The following is a 5,992-nucleotide window of genomic DNA, read 5'->3' as shown; positions in this document are numbered from 1 at the left end:
GAGGGATTGACCTTGAGCAACCACTGATTGCACCAAGCGGTGAACCGGTCAAGATGGGATTGGAGAAGGTGTTGGGAGCGCTGCAGGGTGGGGGCAAGGGCAAGGAAGGCGGTGTCATCGGCAAACTGGAGAAGGTGGACGAGAGATGACGGTGGCGGCATGTCCGCCGTGTACAAAAGGCCTCAACAGATCTCGGATACGGTCGCTCTGAAATACTTGTTTAATTCCTCCTCTGCGCAGCACCTTGACTACAGGGTCGCTGATGCCTCTCACATAAGGTTAGCGAGCGACAGGAAGAGTCTCTCCTGTTCGTTTTTCTTTTTCGTCTTCAGTGCACCTCATACCTCGTTGCTATTTACACTCGCACAGAATACTGTCCGGAGCTCAGTTCACGTTGTGGTTATTAGCGTCACTAATATAATGAACTCGGGCTGTCAGCATTTGGAGTTTACGTTGGTGAAACAGACACCGTTTAGCCCTCAAGTATACGACAATGAACGCTACGTGCGACTGGAGCAACACAACAAATCAGCTGTAACTGAACACCATAAAGACTGTGACCGATATATTAATTTTGTGCTGGTGTGCTTGCTCGGCAGCCGTGGATGCAGCAGCGAAAAATAAGAGATGCTATCGAAAAAATTAAAACGCTCTAGCAACATGAGCAGGGAGGATGACTACAAGTTACCTACGGCCTGGTTGCCAGGGATCCCAGTGCATCGTGCCTCGTGTGTTGTCCGCCAGCCAGCAGCCCCACATGACTTGGGTTCAACGGTAGTATGAACGAGCAGCCACAAGACAACTTCCGAGTTGTTTCAAAGGTCATCCTGCAGGGAAAAATTACCACTGGCCACAAGCTGCTGATTCTCTATTGCCTACCAATCACCTGCCAGAATACCATACTCTTCGAATTGTCCAACGGCATCCCAGAATGTGACATCGGTAGCTATCTGACGGTATGACAGTATATCGGATGATTCAACGGCCCATACCGATGTCGTTTTATGCAACCTGCAATTCTAATCTGGCCTTCAAAAATACTCGAGATTTTTATATTCTCTCGCTCGCTGCAAGCAGACTGTTAGTCCCACAGAAAAAACGAACAGCAGATTCTTGTAAGAAAGTGTACATAGTCAAATTCTGTTCTGGGCTACGCTTTCGTTAGAGACCGTAGTTTTCGGGTCATTTAAGAAAAACGTAAAAAAATGATCTACAAACGCATCTCGACTCCCACCCACAAGCACCACTGGTCAGGATGTTTAGTATGGTTTTCATTACACTCCTGCTACGACTGTACAAAAATTTGCGACTGCGAGAATTATTCCCCACATTTGACCGTTTTTTGTCTTCGTTGACTGACGCTGTTGTCATAATTTTAAGTGGATTAGTTACAAAATGTAAAACTAATGTTTGTGAAACTTCTCCATTACAATTATGAGAATTTTAACACCATAAAATAAACAATGACATTGTTGTAGTCGTCAGGCCTTCCGACTACGAAACTACTATGTTTGGATCGAATTGTCAAAGTAAATAGTTTTAGCGTAACATTTACAAAAGTCGTTTGTCTTTCATTATCCTCACGGACACGTGTAAATTAATGATGTTAACGAAATAGCCGACTATGCTGGTGGCGAATAGCCCAGTCAATAGAGACCAAAGAAGGTCAAATATCGGTAACAGTTCGTGTAGTCGGAAACTTTTGTACAGTGGCAGGAGGGAGAGCTACGAACAACATACTAGAGATCCTGACCGGTGAGGGATGAGTGTGCTGGTGCAGGTGCGTTTGAAAGTAACTTTTGTACGTTTTTCTTGCATAACTCGAAAACTGAGGTCTCTGTCGGAAACGTATTCCAGTACAAAGTTTAATTAAATTACATTTCCTACAAAAATGTCCTGTTCATTTTTTCCGCGGGATTAACAGTTTGCACGTAGCGTGCGAGAGAATATGAAGAACTCGCTCGTGGGTTTTGAGGGCCAGCTATTCCATAACACGACATCTGTAGGAGCAGCTGAATCACACTCGCATAATGGTTCAGTCCCATACACAATATGATTTTATTCAAATTGACACAGGCTGTGGACTCCTACGAACTAATATCTCCGACATGATGTTTGTCGATATCGTATTACAGTAAATAACACGAAAAGCATACTATCAAACAGTATGTTTGTAAACTACGTGACGTACAATGCAAAAACCGCCATAAATCACCGTTGCGCTTCAGAACAATGTAATTCAACTTGGTGTTTGTTCGATTTAGCCTGCGTTGTGAAGTACGTAACATAGAAGTTTTTAAAAAATAAAATAAAAGAATAAAAAAATGCACATAATCGCCGGCCGGTGTGACCGAGCGGTTCTAGCCGCTTAAGTCTGGAACCGCGAGACCGCTACGGTCGCAGGTTGGAATCCTGCCTCGGGCATGGATGTGCGTGATGTCCTTAGGTTAGTTAGGTTTAAGTAGTTCTAAGTTCTAGAGGACTGTTTACCTCAGAAGTTAAGTCCCATAGTGCTCAGAGCCATTTGAACTATTTACACATCATCTTCTGGACGGCGTAATCGTACATGGCGTTTTTCAGATTCAGCCTGTGACATACAATGTGATTTTGCATCATATTGGTCCATGTCCACTGTACATCCAAAAATCTTCCACCCTTAATCTCCTGTTCACTCTCAGTAACAGCAGGCGGCGCGAATGTTACACGTTATGACGTCACACAGTCAATGCGTTATGCGTTCACAGTCCACGTGAACACTGCCTTGCCATGTGTACCTGCAAACCCATCACCGATTTCAAATCAAAATTATCGCTGGGAGAGTACCACAGACCTCCGTCAGACTTGCTCCCTCATTGCTAACTAACAACTACTGATCAAGCTTTAATGACGCCCGATTGCTGCCACTGCTCAGTTTAGAAGTAATCATTTGTATCGACACGGCAACTTAATTGAGCTTCACCATGCAAACACAGCATGTCGAATTACCGTATAAATCAGTCTGGCGCATGGATGCTCTTGTGGCATGTAACTTTCCCCGACATTCATCATTGGCGGTGCAGTCGGCGAGATAACGCCTTTCAGTGCCCGTAAACTCTCTGCTCTCGACAGCATGCTCTGTCGTGGCTTCGCAATTGACCCGTAGCTGCCGGATCGTGCCTGTGACATCAGATAGCCTATGCAGTTGGCGTCACTGATCTGCACCGACATGCAGCCGCTTTCTCTCTGAATTGGATTTACTGCCTGAAGTGTTTCAGCGCTTAGTGAACGGTTTACAAACCGTGTGGGGTGTACTTTAGTTATTTATCCTGACAAGATGAGCTACATCACGTCCTCTCTTACATCTAACCAGGCCTTCTGCATATTTTACATTATGTTCATAACGACACACAGGTTATAAAGTTACGTACACGTAATGTGAGATGCTAAAAATAGAAAAAACTATAACACAAATAGCAGAAAAAAGTAGTAGATACAGGAGAAAAAATTGGCTAAGTGCGAGCAGGACTAGCACACTGAGGGTTCTGTACATATAGGTTCTGTGTATACAGGGTGGTCCATTGATCGTCACCGGGCTATATATCTCACGAAATCAGCGTCAAACGAAAAAACTACAAAGAACGAAACTTGTTTAGCTAGAAGGGTGAAACCAGATGGCGCTATGGTTGCCCCGCTAGATGGTGCTGCCATAGGTCAAACGGATATCACCTGCGTTTTTTAAAATAGGAACCCCCATTTTTATTACATATTCGTGTAATATCTAAAGAAATATGAATGTTTTCGTTGGACCACTTTTTTAGCTTTGTGATAGATGGCGCTGTAATAGTCACAAACGTATGGCTCACAATTTTAGACGAACAGTTGGTAACAGGTAGGTTTTTTAAATTAAAATGCAGAACGTAGGTACGTTTGAACAATTCGGTTGTTCCAATGTGATACATGTACCTTTGTGAACTTATCATTTCTGAGAACGCATGCGTTATAGCGTGATTACCTGTAACCACCACATTAATGCAATAAATGCTCAAAATGATGTCCGTCAACCTCAATGCATTTGGCAATACGTGTAGCGACATTCCTCTCAACAGCGAGTAGTTCGCCTTCCGTAATGTTCGCACATGCATTGACAGTGCGCTGACGAATGTTGTCAGCCGTTGTCGGTGGATCAGGACACCAAATATCCTTCAACTTTCCCCACAGAAAGAAATCCGGGGACGTCAGATCCGGTGAACGTGCGGGCCTTGGTATGGTGCTTCCACGACCAATCCACCTGTCATGAAATATGCTATTCAATACCGCTTCCCCAACCACATGCGAGCTATGTGCCGGACATCCATCATGTGGGAAGTACATCTCCATTTTGTCATGCAGTGAAACATCTTGTAGTAACATCGGTAGAACATTCCGTAGGAAATCAGCATACATGGCACTATTTAGATTGCCATCGATAAAATGGGGACCAATTATACTTCCTCCCATAATGCCGAACCATACAGTAACCCGCCAAGGTCGCTGATGTTCCACGTGTCACAGCCATCGTGGATTTACCGTTGCCCAATAGTGCATATTATGCCGGTTTACGTTACCGCTGTAGGTAATGACGCTTCGTCGCTAAATAGAACGCGTGCAAAATATCTGTCATCGTCCCGTAATCTCTCTTGTGCCCAGTGCAGAACTGTACACGATGTTCACAGTCGTCGCCGTGCAATTCCCGGCGCACAGAAATATGGTACGGGTGCAATCGATGTTGATGTAGCATTCTCAACACCGACGTTTTTGAGATTCCCGATTCTCGCGCAATTTGTCTGCTACTGATGTGCGGATTAGCCGCGACAGCAGCTAAAACGCCTACTTGGGCATCATCGTTTTTTGGAGGTCGTGGTTGACGTTTCACATGTGGCCGAACACTTCCTGTTTCGAAATGATAATTAAATGGACACCCTAGCTGCAAACAGGCGTTGATGTACTTCATTGGGGACCTGTTGAAAATGTGTGCCCTGACCGGGACTCGAACCCGGGATCTCCTGCTTACATGGCAGACGCTCTATCCATCTGAGCCACCGTGGGCACGGAGAATAGCGCATCTGCAGGGACTTATCCCTTGCACGCTCCCCGTGAGATCCACATTCCCAAAATGTCCACACCACTACATTCGTAGTGCGCCTAATAGATGTTTGCCCATCATACTCATTACTCGTGGCAGATTAATCTACCAAGTCCCGTACGAGTTCAGGCATGGCGTGTGCGTTCGCGCAAGAAGGTCAGTGGCCGGGAAGCCATATTTTAACTATATATGACGGTAGTATCTGTTCCCGAAAGAACAGTTACCGTGGATGACCATGTAGCTTTGCTAGAAATGAAATGATAATTAAATGGACACCCTAGCTGCAAACAGGCGTTGATGTACTTCATTGGGGACATGTTGAAAATGTGTGCCCCGACCGGGACTCGAACCCGGGGTCTCCTGCTTACATGGCAGACGCTCTATCCATCTGAGCCACCGTGGGCACGGAGGATAGCGCGTCTGCAGGGACTTATCCCCTATTAGGGGCACTACGAATGTAGTGGTGTGGACATTTTGGGAATGTGGATCTCACGGGGAGCGTGCAAGGGATAAGTCCCTGCAGACGCGCTATCCTCCGTGCCCACGGTGGCTCAGATGGATAGAGCGTCTGCCATGTAAGCAGGAGATCCCGGGTTCGAGTCCCGGTCGGGGCACACATTTTCAACATGTCCCCAATGAAGTACATCAACGCCTGTTTGCAGCTAGGGTGTCCATTTAATTATCATTTCATTTCTAGCAAAGCTGCATGGTCATCCACGGTAACTGTTCTTTCGGGAACAGATACTACCGTCATATATACTTCCTGTTTCCTTAGATAATGTAACTATCCGGCGAACGGTCCGGACACTTGGATGATGTCGTCCAGGATACCGAGCAGCATACTTAGCACACTCCTATTGGGCATTTTGATCACAATAGCCATACATCAAC

General features: G+C 45.6%; 3 non-coding genes across 3 annotated transcripts; 1 reads left to right on the top strand and 2 right to left on the bottom strand.

The window, feature by feature from the left end:
• Positions 1–4,990: 4,990 nt before the first annotated feature.
• Positions 4,991–5,065, bottom strand: Trnat-ugu (transfer RNA threonine (anticodon UGU)). Its single transcript has one exon. It is a non-coding gene; the product is annotated as a tRNA-Thr (tRNA).
• A 365-nt stretch (positions 5,066–5,430) lies between these two features.
• Positions 5,431–5,505, bottom strand: Trnat-ugu (transfer RNA threonine (anticodon UGU)). Its single transcript has one exon. It is a non-coding gene; the product is annotated as a tRNA-Thr (tRNA).
• Positions 5,506–5,640: 135 nt separating this feature from the next.
• Trnat-ugu (transfer RNA threonine (anticodon UGU)) lies at positions 5,641–5,715 on the top strand. Its single transcript has one exon. It is a non-coding gene; the product is annotated as a tRNA-Thr (tRNA).
• Positions 5,716–5,992: the final 277 nt, after the last annotated feature.

Source organism: Schistocerca serialis, chromosome 1, assembly GCF_023864345.2.
Source record: "Schistocerca serialis cubense isolate TAMUIC-IGC-003099 chromosome 1, iqSchSeri2.2, whole genome shotgun sequence".
Lineage (NCBI taxonomy): Eukaryota > Metazoa > Arthropoda > Insecta > Orthoptera > Acrididae > Schistocerca > Schistocerca serialis.
The sequence above is the reverse complement of the archived record's forward strand: the minus strand, read 5'-3'. Positions and strand labels throughout refer to the sequence as shown.